General features: G+C 37.9%; 1 long non-coding RNA gene across 1 annotated transcript; it reads left to right on the forward strand.

Annotated features, from left to right (window-relative positions):
• Positions 1-18,774: 18,774 nt before the first annotated feature.
• On the forward strand, positions 18,775-19,008 carry LOC122023393. Its single transcript, XR_006123106.1, has 2 exons — positions 18,775-18,870; positions 18,961-19,008. It is a non-coding gene; the product is annotated as an uncharacterized LOC122023393 (long non-coding RNA).
• The last annotated feature ends 408 nt before the right edge of the window (positions 19,009-19,416 follow it).

Consider the following 19,416-nt stretch of genomic DNA (forward strand, 5'->3'; position numbering starts at 1 on the left):
AAGTGGGAGGACATTTCTATGGATTTCGTAGTGGGATTACCCAGAACCACGAATGGTTTTGATACCATCTGGGTAGTAGTCGACAGGTTGACTAAATTAGCCCACTTCTTAGCTATTAGGATATCCTACTCCATGGAACAGCTAGCTCAGTTGTATCTCAAGGAGATCATTAGATTACATGGAGTCCCACGAACCATTATTTCAGACCGGGACAGTAGATTCACATCACACTTCTGGGAGTGTGTACAGTCAGCTTTGGGCACTAAGTTAAAGTTCAGCACAGCCTTCCATCCTCAGACAGATGGATAGACAGAGCGAGTAAATCAGGTACTTGAAGATATGCTCTGAGCATGTGCCCTAGATTTCAAAGGAAGTTGGTGCAAATATCTGAGTTTAGCAGAATTTGCGTACAACAACAGCTATCAGGCCACTATCGGTATGGCACCTTACGAGGCTCTCTATGAGCGGAGGTGTAGATCTCCAATCTGCTGGTATGAGAGTGGTGAACAGAAAGAACTAGAACTTCAGACAGATCTAGTGGCAGATACCACAGCAGCTATACAGCAGATCCGCCAGAGGATAGAGATAGCTCAGAGCCGCCAGAAAAGCTATGCTGATACACGGCGCAGACCCTTAGAATTTTCAGTTAGGGATTCAGTGTTCCTCAGAGTAGCTCCCATGAAGGGAGTAATGCGTTTTGGGAAGAAGGGCAAACTAAGTCCTAGATATGTGGGACCATACCTTATCAGCAGAAGAGTGGGTAAGGTAGCATATGAGTTAGAGCTACCCCAGGAAATGTCAGCTGTCCACAATGTATTTCATGTCTCTATACTGAAGAAGCATACCCCAGATGCCGCCCAGGTGATTGAGCCCCAGTCGGTACAGATCCGCGAAGACCTCAGCTATGACAGTCGGCCTATTCAGATAATAGACCGAGCAGTTAAGAAATTATGGAACAAAGAAGTACCATTAGTCAAAGTTATTTGGCACAGTCACACAGCAGAAGAGGCAACTTGGGAGACAGAAGTACCCAGAATTATTCTAAGTTCGAGGACGAACTTTTTATAAGGTATGGGGGATTGTAACACCCGAAAATTCTTAAAATTATTTTAGGAATATTCTATGATTTTTCTGGAATTTTAGAAGATTTTTTATGGAATTTTTGGAGTAGCGGAAGTAGCAAAAATAAAAAAAAAATGAAAATAGTCTAAGCGGGAATTGAACCCGAGACCTATGGGTCCTATGCCTTATGGTGAACCATGGTAACCAAGTGAACCCAGCAGGGCCGTGCTGAAAGGAAAGGGAAACAATTTTATTTAAGTTGGAGTTGGGCCGGAATTATCACTTAATATAAATAGGAAATAATTAAGTGAAGAGTTATTTTCTTGGATCGTAGCTTTTCTCCACCCCAACCTAATTCCGCCGCCCACTTCTCCTCTCCTTCTCTCGGCGCCAACCACAAGAACAAGCAAGGGTTCTCTCCTAGGGCTTCAAGGACACCTTCCGGCAACATCAAGGGCACAAGAACGTTCCCCTCCACGAGAAGAACGCGTTGGAGCGAGGAGATTGTCGAAAGGATCATCTCCACCGGAATTCTAGCGAATAGAGTTGTAAGAAAATTAGCGTACGAGGTAAGAAACCCCTCACCTACAGTATAAGTAGCTTTTCGTACGATTGAATGTTTTTAAATTAGCTATATGTAGACTTTTCGACGCATAGGGTGTATTTGACCCTCCTTTTCAGGTTTAGGGATCTAGTTGAGCACCTCTAGATGGGCCAGACACGTTTTCTCCTTTCAGTTGGAGATTCTAGACGTTATCGGGTGCCTAGAGGTGGTCTCCCTAATAGAGAGGAGAGTTGGAGCACACCAAGTGTTCGATAAAATGCTTAGCTCAGTAAAATGCTACAGTAGACATTTCTAATAGCTCAGTAAATGCAATAGAAGCATTTAAATAGTTTAGTTAGTCTTGCTACAGCTTATATGGGGCTACGATCCAATGGGTGGGCACCCACAGTCGCCTCTAGGTTCAGACAACCTAGTAAGAGAAAGATAAATTAATTAGCTATGATTCAGTATTTTATTTTCAGTAGGGGCACTGTACAGGATTAGATATCCATTGGGGCTGGGCTCCCATAGTCGGTCCCTAGGTTTAGATAACCTAGTAAACCTTACTAAATTCGGGATTTGCAACCCCGGGTCTAGTTAAGGATGCGCGCATAGCATGTACAGTCGTCGGGCCCATTAGTAGTATGATTACGTATTTTGATCTATTACGATAATAGTTTTTCCAAACTCACAATCAATCATGTGATCATATTTTGAAATCAGTCCTAGTTCAGCTTAGTTTAACTTAGTTATGTTCAGTTTAGTCACTTCTTGTTGACACTTCAGTTATTGCCATGATTAGTTATCAGTTCTATGTTTTGTATGATAGTATGCCATGCTTAGCATTCTCCACTATGTTTTCAATCAGTATCTTTCAAAGCATGAACTTATCGTATGCATGTTTTAGTGAATAGATGGTTTCTTACTAAGCGAAAGCTTATAGATACTTTCTTTTCCTTATACTGCAGATAAAGGTAAAGGGAAGATGGACTAGCGGAGGCTGGAGGGCAATGCTACGAAGATGTGTGTGGGCAGGAACTTGGAATAGAGATCTTGGGGAACCTTAGCAAGCTTTGTTTCAAACATTAGAACTTTTCAGTGTTTTTATCATTTTGCACTTGAGTATGTTAATCCCTATGAATTAGTTAGCAATGCACTTTATTATGCTTAGAACACCTCTTTTATGTTGTTAGAATGTTAGTTGTTGTCGTTAGAGTGTTTCTTAGTCATTTTAGCACTTGTAATGTGATTGAGGCACGAAACAGTGCCGAAATCAGAGCTTAACTGCAAAATCAGAAACCCCAATCGATCGGTGGATCGATTGGGGGTTCCCAATCGATCAGCTGATCGATTGAACAATCTCTTCCGCGAGCAGTAGGCTTCTGGATCGATACGCTGATTGATCCTGCCATTTTCGTCGCGAACAGAGAGCTCTGGGATCGATCAATGGATCGATTGACCAGCCTGGATCGATCAGCCGATCGATCCAAATTATTGCCCGAGCACAGTAGCGTGCTAGATCGATCACTGGATCGATCCGACATTCCAATCGATCAATGGATCGATTGGGAGGTCTGATATCAGCGGGAAAATGTCTATGTTCAGTTCCTTAACCATGGGGAAGGTAAAACATGTCATGAATAGTTAGTTTACCTACCTTAGTATGTATAGAACCAAGAAATGTTAGTAGTTGAGTAAAATTTTAATTAGCACAGCTTCCGCATCTAGTTTTAGTGATGGTCAGGGAATAGTTTAGCACAGATTAATGTAACGATCGGCCTCATAGCCTAGTTAGTAGAAGGCGGGTCGTTACAATATAAAGTCTCGCATCCACCCATCCACAATTTCGTTAATCCCTCCTTCCTAGGGCCAGCGGCAAGGGTTATAAAAGGGAGTAGGTGGCGCCGCAAAACCTAATTTTCCCACATTTCTCTTCTCTTCCTTGCTAGGGCCAGCGGCTCCTCCTTGTTAGGGTCGTTGCCTCTTCTTTGCTAAGGCCGGCACCTCTTCTTTGCTAGGGTCGGCACCTCTTCTCCTCCTTGCTAGGGCGGGCGCCTCTTCTTCTCCTTGTGGGCGGCGGCTTGGAAAAGTGGAAAAGAGGAGAAGGAGCCCCATCCTAGAGCCTCTCTCGGTGGTCGGTGGTTTGGGAGAAAAGAAGGGAAGGGTGTTTGTTGTCTTGGTAGATCGTCGCTCACACGACGTCTAAGAAGAGGTGAGGAATACAACAGAAGATCAAGAGGTCTTTGACTACAAAAGAAAGGTACAACTAGTTCTTTGATTCCGCTGTGTAATTAGTTTAGTTTTCTTTGTATCGATCTTGAATACCAACACAAGAGACCAGCAATCTTGTATTTCGATCAAGGTATGCTTTGATCCATCAAGTACTTGCTCTATTAATCAAACACATGTCTGATCGAACATGCGGGTTGCTAGGAAAAGTTATGTACTTAAACAATTTTTGTACACGCTTTTAATTGCTAAGGACTTAAAATAAAAATTAAATTAAATTAAATTTAAATTTAAATTAAACTTAAAATTAAAATTAAACTAAACTTAAATTTTAAAAATAAGAGTTCAATTTAAAATAAATTAAAATTCAATTATGAGTTAAATATAAAATAAAATTTAAATTTAAATTAAGAGCTAAATTTAACATAAATTAAAAATGGAATAAAAAAATTAAATTATATTAAAATTAAATTTAAATAAAATTGAACTAAATTAAAATTAAACTGAATTAAAATTAAAATTAAATTATTAATTAAATTAAAATTAAATTAGTATCAAATTGAACTAAATTAAAATAAAACTAAATTTAAATTAAAATTAAAATTAAATTATTAAATTAAATTAAAATCAAATTAAAATAAATTAAATTATTAAATTAAAATTAAATCAAAATTAAAAATTAAATTAAAATCAAATTAAACTAGATTAAGTTAAAATTATATTATTAAAATAGAATTAACACAAAATTAAAATTAAATTAATAAAAATTAAAATTAAATGAAATTAATTAAGATTAAAATTAAAATTAATTCAAAATTTAAAATTAAATCAAAATCAAATTAAGTTAAATTAAATTATAAAATAAATAACAATTAAAATTCAATTCAATTAAAATTTAAAACAAATGAAAATTAAAATTAAATTCAATTTAAATTTAAATTTAAATTTAAATTAAATTAAAATTCAATTAAAATTTAAATTAAATGAAAATTAAAGTAAATTAAAATTAAAATAAAGTAAAATAAATTAAATTAAATCAAATTATTAAATTAAAATTAAACTCAATTAAAATTTATGTTGAAATAAAATTAAAATTAAAATTAAATTCAATTAAAATTTAAATTTAAATTAAATTAAAATTCAATTTAAATTAAATTAAAATTAAAATTAGATTAAAATTAAATTAAATTTAAATGAAATTTAAATTAAATTAAATTAAATCAAATTATTAAATTAAAGTAAAATTTAATAAAAATTTATATTAAAATAAAAATAAAATTAAGATTAAATTCAATTAAAATTGAAATTCAATTAAAATTTATATTAAAATAAAATTTAAATTAAATTAAATTAAAATTAAAAATAAATTAAAATTAAAATTAAAATTATATCAAAATTTAAAATAAAATAAATTAAATTAAATTAAAATTCTATTAAAATTAAAATTAAAATTCAATAAAAATTAAAATTACTTTAAAATTAAACTAAAATTAAATTAAAATTAAATTAAAATTATATTAAAATTAAATTAAATTAAATTAAAGTAAAATAAATGAAATATAATTAATTTTAGAATAAATTAAAATAAAATAAATTAAATTAGGATTAATTAAATTAAGTGAAATTAAATTAAATTAAATTAAAGTAAAATTAAATTATATTAAACTAAAATTAAATTAAATTAAACCTAACAAAATTAAATTAAATTAAATTAATTAAATTAAGTTAAATTTAAAACTTAAATATAAAACTTTAAATTAAAATGTCAAATTTAAAACTTTAATTTGAAATGTTAAATGTAAAACTTAAAATTTAAAACTTTAAATTAAAATGTTAAATTTAAAACTTAATTTAAAACTTAAATTTAAAACTTGAATTTAAATTTAAAATTTAAAACTTAAACTTAAAACTTAAATTTAAAACTGAAATTAAAGCTTAAATTTATAGCTTAATTTAAAACTTAAATTTTAAACTAAAATTAAAACTTAAATTTAAAACTTAGCACTTTAAATTAAAAGTTAAATTAAATTTATAATTAAAATTAAAATTAAACTTAAAGTAAAATTAAGCTTAAAATTAAAATTATTTAATTTTTTTTAAAGAAAAATCTCTTTTAAAAAATCATTTTTAAAAATCTTTTAAAAGAAAAATTATTCATTTAGACACTTAAACAATTAAATCAATTAAAATTCAATTAACTTAAACTTTAGACTTAATTAAATAATTAACAAGTGTTTAGTCTAATTTTATTCAAGGTGGCAAAAGGCCAGTACGCTCGCCCCCAGCGCCCCCGCCAACCCGTCCCAGGTTCAACACGGAGGAGGTAAATCACGTGCGGTTACTAGCCTTTGAAATAGTGACTAGCACATAAGAGAGACATTTACCTCGGCTTTGCTGAGATTCAAACCCCAAATCTCTTGGTGGCAACACCTCATGTGCTAGCTGTTGGTGCAGCGGGGCTGACAAGAGGGGAGGGGTGAACTGCCTGCAATAAGAAAATACCCTCCTTATTCTTTCAACTCTAAAACAACAACAATAATAAAATAAAATAACAAAAAAGAAGAGACATGAAATTTAACTTAGTTACAACCTAGGTGGTTGTTAATCCAAGGCAGTTGAAAAGCTCCACTAGAAATGTCTCCTTCACTACAGGAGGAGAAGCCTTTTACACACTAAGAAATCTCTAAGAGTTGCTAAGAATTGAATATTGAGTTTAATGATTAATTCCTAGCTTCATGGGCCTTTATATAACTTCTAGAAATCCTATCTCGAGTCTTGAGGGCGTCTCCAAAGGGGTTGAGGGCGCCTCCAAGTGGATAAGCGGATAAAGTTTTATCCTCTCGTTAACAGGCAGTTTGACCTAGCTAAGGGTGCCCTTTGAGGGTGCCCTCAATGAAGTTGAGGGCGCCCTCACTCTGGTGAGGGCGGATGCGCCTCCAACGACTGTTGAGGGCGCCTCCAGCTAATTTTCCAGCATTTCTTCATCTTCACATTAGCTTCCGAAGTTCCAATTGCTTGGGTGATTGCGGCCAACCGAAATAGGGCTCACCCGAACCCAATTTCTGGCCTTCTCCTCGAGCACACTTCCGCCCTGGCTTCTCATCCCTCGAACGCCATGTACATTCTTCTCATCCACCAGTATACTCTTCCGCAGCTCTTTCATCATTCGGACGCACCGAGCCCGTCATCTCCCTTCCTGTGTCGTCCTTCTCGCTAGCTGTGTCTTCTACTCGACTTCTTGCGGTCCTAAGCTCCTGCACACTTAGACGCAGGGATCAAAACCAAACAGGACCTAACCTAACTTGGTTGATCACATCAAAACAACCACGGGGACCAACAATCTCCCCCTTTTTGATATGGATCAACTCAATTTCAAGTTAGGGAAAAAACCAGACAAGAAGTAATTTAAAGAAATTACTAAACTAATATTTTAAGCACAAAGATTGCAATAAATAGAATTTGTAATTTTCTAAGTAAAAAAAATATTAACTTGTTCGTATTCAATTTTTTTTAAGTACCAAGAAAATAATATTAACTCTCCCTAAACTTGTTCATATCTTGCCCCCCCCCCCTTTGATCACAACAAAAATGGGGTAGGAATTTTTTAAAATTAATTTTTAGTTAACAAAGACCTCTAACCTTTAGGCAATTTAAACAAAATATTTTTGAGAAATTTAAAAAAAAAATGTTAAAAACACTTGTTAAAGCATTATCTAATTTATATTTTCATTCTTTATCAGTAAGTTAATTAAACATTTTATTTCAATATTTTAGCTTCCAGGCAGTGGCGAGGCACTAGGACTTCTTGGTTATTAGAGCAACAACCATTTTCTTAGACAAAGTCTCATAAAGAAATTAGCTGTTTAGTTTTTCTTGCTGAAAGCGCTAACTTACAAAAATTTAATCTAGAAATGATTTTGGAACCTAGTATAGATTCCTTCCTACAAGATTAATCAAAAACTTAAGGGGTAAATAATTTCTAGAAATTTTTTGAGTTGCCCCTGATGTTTTCTAATGTACCAGTTTAATTTTCCATACAACTTAAGTTTTGATTTTTGAAATTTATTTAAGCATGCATGATCATTTTTCAATTTTTCAATTTCAAATTTCAATTTTTCATTCTCTAATTTTAGATTATCGTACATTTCTAGAGGGCATGCCTTTGCTAAGTTTAATTTTAATTCGTCGTTTTCCTTTCTAATTTAACTAAATCTTTGGTAAACACTTTAATGAACTGAAAGGACTACTTGGGAGTTAGAGCACGTAGCTTACCTTAATTTCTGATGCTCCCCCTTCATCTCGGCTTTCTTCTTCTAATGATCCTCCCTCTTCATCTATGCTCATCTCTGAGTTGGTTTTGTCACGCCCCCAAAGGAGTCTCTGCCAGACAAAAATCCAGCAGCATCTCCCTTGTACCGGTGACAGTCTGATGCATCAATACAAACAAAATACATCAGCCACATGCGGCTGGAATATTTATATACACAACCACGTAGTTATAATAACAGCCCACTCAGTTGGAATGAAAAAATCACAACCACGTATTTATATATAAAACATCCCACACGACTGTACTAAAACACAACAGAAAAACGAAGGAAAGCCCACACAAATCGAATAAATACAATGAATGCCGACACGTCTTAAACACAAATACAATACCAAACGAATAAGATAGCCACATGGCTAAACACAAATACAATGCCAAAATAAGAAAAGAATATACAAAAGAAAACAAGCACGATCTTCGGATGTGACGTAGGACCCGACAGACAGGATACTCCGAGCGACACCAACCATCTACAAGCTACCTGAAAACATAAATGTATACATGCGGTGGTGAGTATAGATAACTCAGCGGGTAATAGACAAGATAGTGCATGGTCCATAAACAACATGGAGATCACAAGTCTCAGTAGGGAATAAAGAACATGATCATACTATCATAATCAATACACCCAACATATCTGACATAATAACCTGACATAAAAACTGTACAAACCACAACTAACATAATGACAGATACATACCCAATCTGGAATCGACACATAGTACAATGATCAGTAAACTCACTGGATCTGCAACAGATATACCCGTGACACCTGTGCAATATAAATACGACTGCATATACATGTAAAATAAATGACATGTATGCAGTATGACAACCATATGCAACAATCATATCTCAAATAAGTGCAACAACCACAATCACATGCAACTAGTATCTACTAGGCATGTATGCAAATATATATCTCCAACGGTGCACCGCGCATCAAATGCAAATGTGCATGCATGCTCCATGGTCACCCCCGCCACCTCTCGAGACACCACGACCCATGTATGGCTGAGAGGCTTGGGTCCGTGACAAACCGTAGAAGCCTCACGCACGTAACCGCTATAAAGCGACTGAGGCGACAGTATACTATGTAGTTATCTAACTACATAGCTAAGGGTCCCTGACCACTCACAACTCAAGCCCCCTGACTACTGTACCCTCAAGACTCACTACTCCAGAGTGGTCGAGGCTGATAGAGTAAAAACAATGAGCAGCTGAGTAAGCGCGACAGGACATAGCTCCACTCCCAGCTACCACTCTCCATCAGTGGTAGAGTGGATAGCTATAAAAGACTGACAACCCTCTCAACTACAAAGGAGACGATAGTCGTCAGTATGCAATGAATGATGAACATGATATATATATATATATAATCATGATACAGACACCGTCATCATCCATGCAAACTCTAACTCCACATAAGCACTCCACAACATGAATATAATCGTCATGATAAATCCATACATCCCACCAAACACATGTACACAACTATACGCGTATAATCAACCAAAAATCTCCAATAATCCACTGGACACATATGCACCGAACGTAAGTACAATCAACGTGTATCCTCCAATAATAACCACATCAGACACATGTATAAACCATAAACATACAATCAACACAACTCCTCCAAAAATACATAACCAAACACGTGTATACATACAACATGCAAATGTAGGGTCAACATGATGACTCCTAAAATACATACCAAGCTACATACAATCAACATTATATGCATAAATCAGCATGATAAATCCAACAACTCGATAATCCCTACTATACATACTCTACACGCGTAATCCCAGCAGAGTAGATATCAAAAGTTGAGACTGTATATGATAAAACTAGATCATCTCTAAGCTCAAGCAAAGTATCAAGCAGGGAAAACCACAACCGATCATGATATAAGATAAAGCAACCTAATTCATCCAATAATAACCATGCACTAAGTTTCAAAGAAACTATAAAGAGGCCAAGGAAGAAATACCCGCCTTAAAGTGTATATCGTGCCAAGTAATCCCGTGTCGAGACGCTCGTCCCGAATCCAAGTCCTGCGATCAATATATATTTTATTTAGCTAATTTCATATGAATTAAATAGCTAAATAAAATTCCTAACCCAATAGGATCACTCTAATCAAATCTGATCCCTGACTAATCCTCCAAATAATCCTTAACCACCATATCTGATAACCCAACCAACAATCAATCCAATAATCCAAAGAATGATCACATAACAATCTATATCAACCAATCACCATATCCACAAATCCCAACCTAACACAAACCCCAATCAATCAACACATACCAATAACGATCATGTTTATCTCCACCTAATGATCCAAATCCAATACGATAATAAATCCATCCTTAATCCACTCCTTCTAAAACCAATCATAATCCACAATAACCTATCATAAAATCAAATCTCTATCATAAATCCACATCAACCTAACAACCAAATCCAATGATCCTAAAAAAGATCACATAATAATCTATATCAACCAAAACAATACTTACCACTAGAGGCAAAACCTTAATCCTTAATCCACAATAATTCATCCAATCCGCATCCCACCACTCATAAATCCAAGCAATACAAAACCCCACACAATCCATAGAAGACCTAATTATGTAACACACTACTGATAAGAACCAAAATACACTGTATAACACTTACCTTAAGGTATGACTACAATCAAGAGCTCACAACCAACAAGATCCCTGCTGACAGCTACCAAAGAAGCATCCATACATCCATCCTTCTAACATCTCTTCACCGAGACTTCAATAGCTACAAGAAGTGGAGAAACAAAGCTCGGCAGAGGAGAAATCCACCAACTAGCATATCTGATGCCACCCATTAATCCAAACAACATAAAATGTCACAATGGAGATCCAATAGACAAGATTCTTGAAGTTGTATGAATCTAGATGAAACATACCTCAATTGCTCACCTCCAGGTGGTATTGCCCGATCTAATCCAGCTGGTGTGGAGATACGGGTCACTCTCCAGTGACCAGATCGCAAAGGAGGGACAAGGAGACCAATCTGCAAGGGAGGCGACGCGATCCCAAATCCCTCACCGTGCCCTAAAGCCAATACCGTGTCTATCGGGAGCAAGAAACGACCAATCAAGAGATCGCTCCACCGGAGACAACTTGGTCAGCGTCAGCCCTTCAAGATTCCGGTGACGGTCATCAGGCGGCGCGGTAAGGCCGATTCTATCGGGGAAACAAGTTGCCCTCCATCGCCGTCGAGTGCGTCGGATCGCCCGTGAGAGAGAAATCGAGAGGGAGAGGAAGCAATCGAGAGAGAGGAAACCGAGAGGTGAGGAAGAAGAACCGGAAACTTGTTTCCCCTTCAAAGCTCCGGTGGTTGCTTGCGCCGGCGACACCAAGAGGCGGAGAGGAGAAATCGCCGAAGAGGGGAAAGCTCGGGCAAAGGGGTTATCGGGGAGAAAGAGTAAGAATCGGGAAAGAAACTAGGGAAAATTAGATTTAAACCTAGGTTAGACTAATTAAAGTCTAAGTTTATTCCCAAATCAATTCCCACTTAAATGGGTATTCCAAATAGGCTTTATCTGCACACGTCAATTTGTCCCCTCAAAACTCGTTGTATGAGTTCCGAAAAATTCCCAGAAAATTTCTAAAAATATCGGAAAAATCTAATAAAATTTTCCGTCCAATAATATTTATTATTTAATTTTTCCGATATCTTACAGGTTTCTTCTTCAATTTTATGGTTGGCCATCAATGCTAATCCCGAGAAGGCTTTTGACTTCAGATTCAGAGGATGATGATTCATCCCATGTAGCCTTCAGACTCTTGCATTTAGAGGGTGTCGGTCTTTGGGACTTCTCCTTGTCTCTTTTCTTTAATTTTGAGCAGTCATCCTTGATGTGCCCTTCCTCGTTGCAGTTGTAGCATCGGGCAGTCCTTTTGTTACGTTAATGCTTTCTCGACTACGATCTAAATTTATTAGTCTTAATAAACTTATTTAACTTCCTTACCAATAGCGCCACTTCAATTTCATCGATCGACGCTTCAGAGTCGGGATCGTCCATCTCGGCTTGTAGGGAAACATTGAGATTTGACTTCTCTATTTGTTTATCTTCTGCAATTCGAGACTCGTAAAGTTCAAATGTAGAAAATAAATTTTTTAGTGTACTTACCTCAAAGTCCTTAGAGATATAGTATGCATCTACTAAGGGCGCCCATTATGGAGTTCTTGGGAAGGCGTTGAGCGCATACCAGATCAAGTCTCGGTTTGTTACCGATTCTCCGATGTTGTTCAGTTGAGTTATTAGCTCCATGATTCTTGCTCGGAGTTACGCTACCTTCTCACCATTGTTCATCCAGAGATTTGTAAGCTGAGTTCGGAGGATGTGACGCCTTGCTAACTTTGCTTCTGAGGTGACTTCGTGGACCTCTAGGAATTTTTCCTAGAGGTCTTTGGCGGAGTCGTAGCTTCCGATCCGACTTACCTCCTAGGGTGACAGAACGCTGAGCAGATGGAACTCTGCCTTTTCGTTGGCCACAAAATCAGCTTGTTCCTTTTTCGTCCAGTTGTATTCTTCCTTGTCTTTAGGGACTGCAAAACCATATTTTATAACTAAAAGAATATCAAATTCTATTTTGAAGAATACCTCCATTCTGCATTTCCATGTAGCAAAGTCTCTCTCGAATTTCGAGGGATGAATACTTGTGTTGGCCATTATCTTGATCTTGATGCTTTAGTCAGCGGTCAGTCCTTCTGAAGCAGTCTCGCTCTGATACCACTTGTTGGTGCAGCGGGGCCGACAAGAGGGTAGGGGTGAATTTCCTGTAATAAAGAAATACCCTACTCGTTCTTTCAACTCTAAAACAACAACAATAATAAAATAAAATAACAGAAAAGAAGAGACAAGAAATTTAACTTGGTTACAACCTTGGTGGTTATTAATCCAAGACAGTTGAAAAGCTCCAATAGAAATGTCTCTTTCACTGTAGGCAGAGAAGCCTTTTACACACTAAGAAAGCTCTAAGAGTTGCTAGGAATTGAATACTAAGTTTAATGATTAATTCCTAGCTCCAGGGGCCTTTATATAGCTCCTGAAAATCCTATCTTGAGTCTTGAGGGTACCTCCAAAGGGGTTGAGGGCGCCTCCAAGTCGATAAGCGGATAAAGTTTTATCCACCCGTTAACAGGTAGTTTGACCCCAGCTGAGGGTGCCCTTTGAGGGCGCCCTCAATAGTTGAGGGCGCTTCCAACGACTGTTGAGGGTACCTCCAGTTGATTTGCCATCATTTCTTCATCTTCACTTTAGCTTCCGAAGTTTCGATTACTTGGGTCATTGCGGCCAACCAAAATAAGGCTCACTCGAACCCAATTTTCGGCCTTCTCCTCGAGCAGGCTTCCGCCCCAACTTCTCATCCCTCGAACGCCGCACACGTTCTTCTCGTCCATCGGTGTATTCTTCCGCAGCTCTTTCATCCTTCGGATGCACCAAGCCCATCGGCTCCCTTCCCGTGCCGTCCTTCTCGCTAGCTGCGTCTTCAGCTCAACTTCCTACGTTCCTAAGCTCCTGCACACTTAGACACAGGGATCAAAACCAAACAGGACCTAACCTAACCTGGTTGATCACATCAAAACAACCACGGGGACCAACACTAGCTATTAGACCATCCCAAGGGGACTAATTATCACGCCCCAAAGAAGTCTCTGCTAGACAAAAATCCGACAACATCTCCCCTGTACCGGTGACAATCTAAAGCATCAATACATACAAAATATACATCAACCACATACGGCTGGAATATATACACAACCATGCAGTTAAAATCACAACCCACTCAGCTGGAATGAAACAATCACAACCACGCAGTTATATATAAAGCAGCCCACACAGTTGTACTAGAAACATAGCGGAAAAACGAAGGAAAAACCCACACAAACCAAATAAATACAATGCATGTCCGCACGGCTCAAACACAAATACAACACCAAAACCATAAGATAGCCACATGGCTAAACACAAATACAATGCCAAAAATAATAAAAGGATATACAAATGAAAATAAACACTAGGTAAAACTATCTTCGGATGTGACGTAGGACCCGGTAGACAGGATACTCCGAGTGACACCAACCATCTACCAGCTGCCTGAAAACATAAATGTATACATGCGGTGGTGAGTACAGGTAACTCAGCGGGTAATAGACAAGATAATACATGGTCCATAAACAAACATGGGGATCACAAGTATATAGTCTCAGTATGGAATAAAGAACATGATAATACTATCATAATCAATGTACCTAAACATATCTGACATAATAATCTAACATATAAACTGTACAAACCACAACTAACATAATGAAAGATACATACCCAATCTAGAATCGACACATGATACAATGATCAGTAAACTCACCGGATCTGCAACAAACCCACTCATGACACCTATGCAATATAAATACAACTACATATACATGTAAAATAAATGACATGTATGCAGCATGACAATCATATGCAACAAGCATATCTCAAACAAGTGCAACAACCACAATCACATGCATCTAGAATCTACTAGACATGTATGCAAATATATCTCCAAAGATGCACTGCGCATCATACGCAAAAATGTGTATGCATGCTCCATGGTCACCCCTGCCACCTCTCTAGACACCACGACCCCTGTATGGCTGAGAGGCTTGGGTCCCTGACAAACCGTACTAGCCTCCAGTACATTCACCGCTATAGGCGGCCGAAGCGGATGGTCAGCTAAGTAGTTATCTAACTACATAGCTAAGGGTCCCTGACCACTCACATCTCTAGCCCTCTGACTACTGTACCCTCAAGACTCACTATTTCAGAGTGGTCGAGGCTGACAGAACACTGAGCGGCTGAGTAAGCGCGACAGGACTAGCTCCACTCCAAACTACCACTCTCCATCAGTGGCCGAATGGACAGCTATAAAAGACTGACAACCCTCTCAACTACAAGGGAGATGATAGTCATCAGTATGCAATGAATGATGAACATGGTATATATATATATAATCATGATATGGATACCGTCATCATCCATGCAAACTCTAACTCCACCTAAGTGCCCCACAACATAGAAATAATCGTCATGATACTTCCATATATCCCACCAAACATATGTATACAACTACACATGTATAGTCAACCGAAAATCTCCAATAACCCCACCAGACACGCATACACAACCCCACATGTACAATCAGCATGTATCCTCTAGTAAAAACACATCAGACACGTGTATAAACCACAAACATACAATCAATACAACTCCTCCAAAAGTACATAACAAACACGTGCGTACATACAACATGTAAATGTAAGGTCAACATGATGACTCCTATAACACATACCATCCTACATACAATCCCCGTCATATGCACAATTAGCATGATAATACAAACAACCCGACAATCCCTACAATACATACTCTACACGTGTGAACAGAGCAGAGTAGATATCAAGAGTAGAGACTGTATATGATATAACTAGAAAACCTCAATGATCAAGCATAAGTATCAAGCAAGAAAGTAACAAACGAACACGATATAAGGTACCACGGCCTAATCCATCACATAAAACCATGCACTAAGCTCAATAAAAATCTACATAGAGCCAAGGAAGAAATACCCGCCTTTATCTGTCGACCGTATCAGATAAACCAACCCACGTCGAGACGCTCACCTCAAATCAAAGTCCTGCGATCACATAATATATTTAGCTAATTACATATGAATGAAATAACTAAGCAACTTCCCCCACCTAATTAGAATAACCCTAATCAAACATGATTAAGGATTAATCCCCAACTAACCTTAACCATAATACAACCTAATTAGATTAGGTTATACATGATACATCTCCAAAAGTCCTCCAAATCAACACATCATTTCATCCAATAACAAATCCATCCTTTAATTATCAATCCACTACATAATGATACCAACCCACAATAACCTATCATAAAATCAAATCTCTATCATAAATCCGCATCAACCTAACATCATCGTCAACAACTAACCAAATCCATCCATTAATCAAATTTCATCATAAACTTTCCTAAATCCACAAATCACTATATATCCAATCAACCACATATCCCCAAATTCCAACCCAATACAAACCCCAATCAATCCAACACAAACTAATAATGATCATGTATCCATCTACATAACTCATTCACCAATTAACCATTACAAATCAACTCCAAAACTTACCCAAACCTAAGGTGGCAACTGGTGAAACATGACCAGAGGAAATCACTGCCAAAACAGGATCGCCAGAGTTGTGGATCACCGGTGAACAGTACTGACCAAAGTACCAAACATCAAATCTCCATATTCTAATAACAAAATAGAAACTAGATCGCTACAAATCTGATATGAATCATACCTTACCCTGATTTAGTACCAATAGATCCGATTCATGTGGAGAACCCACTTCTGGCAGCTAGGCAGCAACCTGTGTCACCGGTGGAATAGAAGATGTAGGCGCTCCTCCTCAAATCCGCAAAGAACAATGTTCTGGTGATCATCCTTCTCTCCAAGACCCCTATCCGATTGGGTGCCGTAGATCATCAATCGATAATGATGTCGTTGAGCCGAGCATCGCATAGGACAAGATCAAGATTGTGAGGTATGGCAGGTGAGCAATATTAGGGAACGAATTAAATGTGAGACAAAGAGATCGACCTCACCGCTATCGACATCGAGCTTGGTGGTCGCCAGCGAAAATTCAGAGCTAGGGCTCGTATTCTCCCGCTTTTGGACAAAGATATGCTTGCACCAGGGCAACGATCTGGGGAGAAGAACGTTGTTAGGGCTGCATCAGCGATGGGCGGCGTGGCATGGTTGGGAGAGATTGGCATTGGCGACGTCGAGCAGAGACGTGAGGGAAGGAAAGGAAAGGATCGGGGAAAAATGAATTTGGGAAATTAGAAAATAAAACCTAGGTTTAAGTTAATTAAATCTTAAGATAAAACCTAAATCAACTCCCATTTAAATGGGTATCCCATACAGGCTCCGTTGTACCCCGAATTCATCGCCTCAAAACTAGTCATACTGACCCCATTTAAATTCTTAAAAATTTCTAAAAATTCCAGAAAAAATTCTATAAGGTTATTTCTCCAATAACCTTATTATATAATTATTATTTGGGTGCCGTATTTTACACTAGTCTAACTTTATTCTAGAACTTAGGTTGACTTGATCAGTACCTTAATTTAGCCTAATTAAAACATTTACTTTACTCTACGTCATTGTAAAACAAACTTGACTGTACATTAAAACGTTAATCAAAATTTTAACTTTACTTTAATTAAATCATAATTTATCTCAATTAAATATTAACTTAAATTGAACCTTAACTTTCACTACAAGAAAAACCCTCATAGACATCGATGGAACAACAACGGTTTTAAGTAAAAACCGATGTCTTTGAGTATTTTACACCAGTTTTTCCAAAAACCGGTGTCTATAAGCACAGATTTCCGCTCATAGACATCAGTTTTTTAAGCTGATGTCTATGAGCATTTTTTTTATTAATAGACATCGATTTTAACAGCGGTTTTAAAACCCGGTGTCTATGATAAAATAAAATAATTTAATTTTCCCACCAATATTTAGCCGAAATTTGTAACACTTCACTCTTTCCTCCAAACCTAAACCTATATCGCGCCGCCCACCGTATACCGTCACAACGCCACCACCACTTTCCTCCTCACCGCTAGCCGCCCGACCATCTCTCTCAGCCTCATCTCCCTCTTCCCCTTCCTAGATCGACACCCCCTCCTCTCCCGATCAAGATCAACACACGACGCCCTTGCTTCTCCGTCCAACCACACCGCATCTCCTCCAACTCCACCCTTAGGTTGAGAAGAGGAGCCCTTCATTTTATAGAAATGCTCGCTGTTAAAAGGGCAAGTTAGTGACAGCAGCGGAGCATCGGCGAAGGGTTCATTTTCTCACTCTTCGAGACACTCGTTGCTTTGTTGCGGTGATCTCTAACACATATTTCTCGTTTCCTGAGGAGGAACAATGGCTAGAAAAGGGCTTGATCATCTCGCATTTGTTCTTCATCGGCGATCGCCCTCAAACTGAAGAGGAGAGAGCCACCACTTCGCAACAGCTGCTCACTTCCCCTTTCTTCCTCCTCCTCCGCTCCTGGTTACGATCTACTTTCCCTTGTATTCTTGTACAAATGTTGCTCTCCATAAGGGAAAAAATAAGGGTTTTGTGGAAGCGATTTATGATTTCTGCACAATGTTTCTTGTAGGCAGGAAAAAAAGAGGGGATTTCTCCCCCTCAAAACGAGTTGCTTTTGCTTTGATTTTTTATTTTTTCTGTCGATGTTTTGTTTTTAGAGAAAAGGGATTACTTCCCTAAAATTTTCCCTTTGATTGATGGTTATAAATCTCTTTTGTTCCCTAAAATCTACCATTTCCATTTGCATTTTCGTTCCTTTAATATACTAAGCAACTAAAGTTTACCAACTTATCAACAGTTTGATTAAACAAGCTCACATTGGCTACTTGAGATCCAATCTCATGGAGCTTTTACTCACTTAAGTTGTTTTCCCTGTCTAAGCCCTCGCCGGAGAGAAGCGAGGTGCAGAATCGAAGACAGCGGTCGTTCCCGCCCCCATTCGCGTTTCACCGCCGATCCTCCTGGTGGCCGCCATCTCTAAACCCTAAAATCTCTTCTTTTGGTCGGCGCAATTCGATCTCTCTTCAAAACACATTTTTTTTCCTTTTTGCCAGAGAATGAGAAGCCGGCTCCATCCGACGGCGGCGAGAGGAACAAATCCGTGAGAAAATTCACCTTCAGAGATCTCGCCACGACCACTCACAACTTTAGGGAGTCGAATCTGATCAGAGAAGCCGACTTCGGGAGAGTCTACAAAGGGCGATTCGATTCTGACCAGGCAAGTTGCTCACTCCTACTCCCCTCCTCCTTGCTTCTGCCATCTTGCAGCTTCGTCTGAACACCGGAACTCGGAAACCAGATTGTGGCCATCAAGCAGCTTAAGCAGGATGGTTATCAGGGGAGCAACGAGTTCCTGGTGGAAGTCCTAATGCTCATTGTGCTACGACATCCCAATCTTGTGAACCTGATCAGCTACTGCGCCGAGGGAGATGAGAGGCTGCTAGTTTAAGAGTACATCTGCAAAGGAACCTTGGAAGACCACCTATTTGGTAAGTTCTCTGCTACTTGTT

The sequence above is a fragment of the Zingiber officinale genome, chromosome 9B, assembly GCF_018446385.1.
Source record: "Zingiber officinale cultivar Zhangliang chromosome 9B, Zo_v1.1, whole genome shotgun sequence".
In the NCBI taxonomy this organism is placed as follows: Eukaryota; Viridiplantae; Streptophyta; class Magnoliopsida; order Zingiberales; family Zingiberaceae; genus Zingiber; species Zingiber officinale.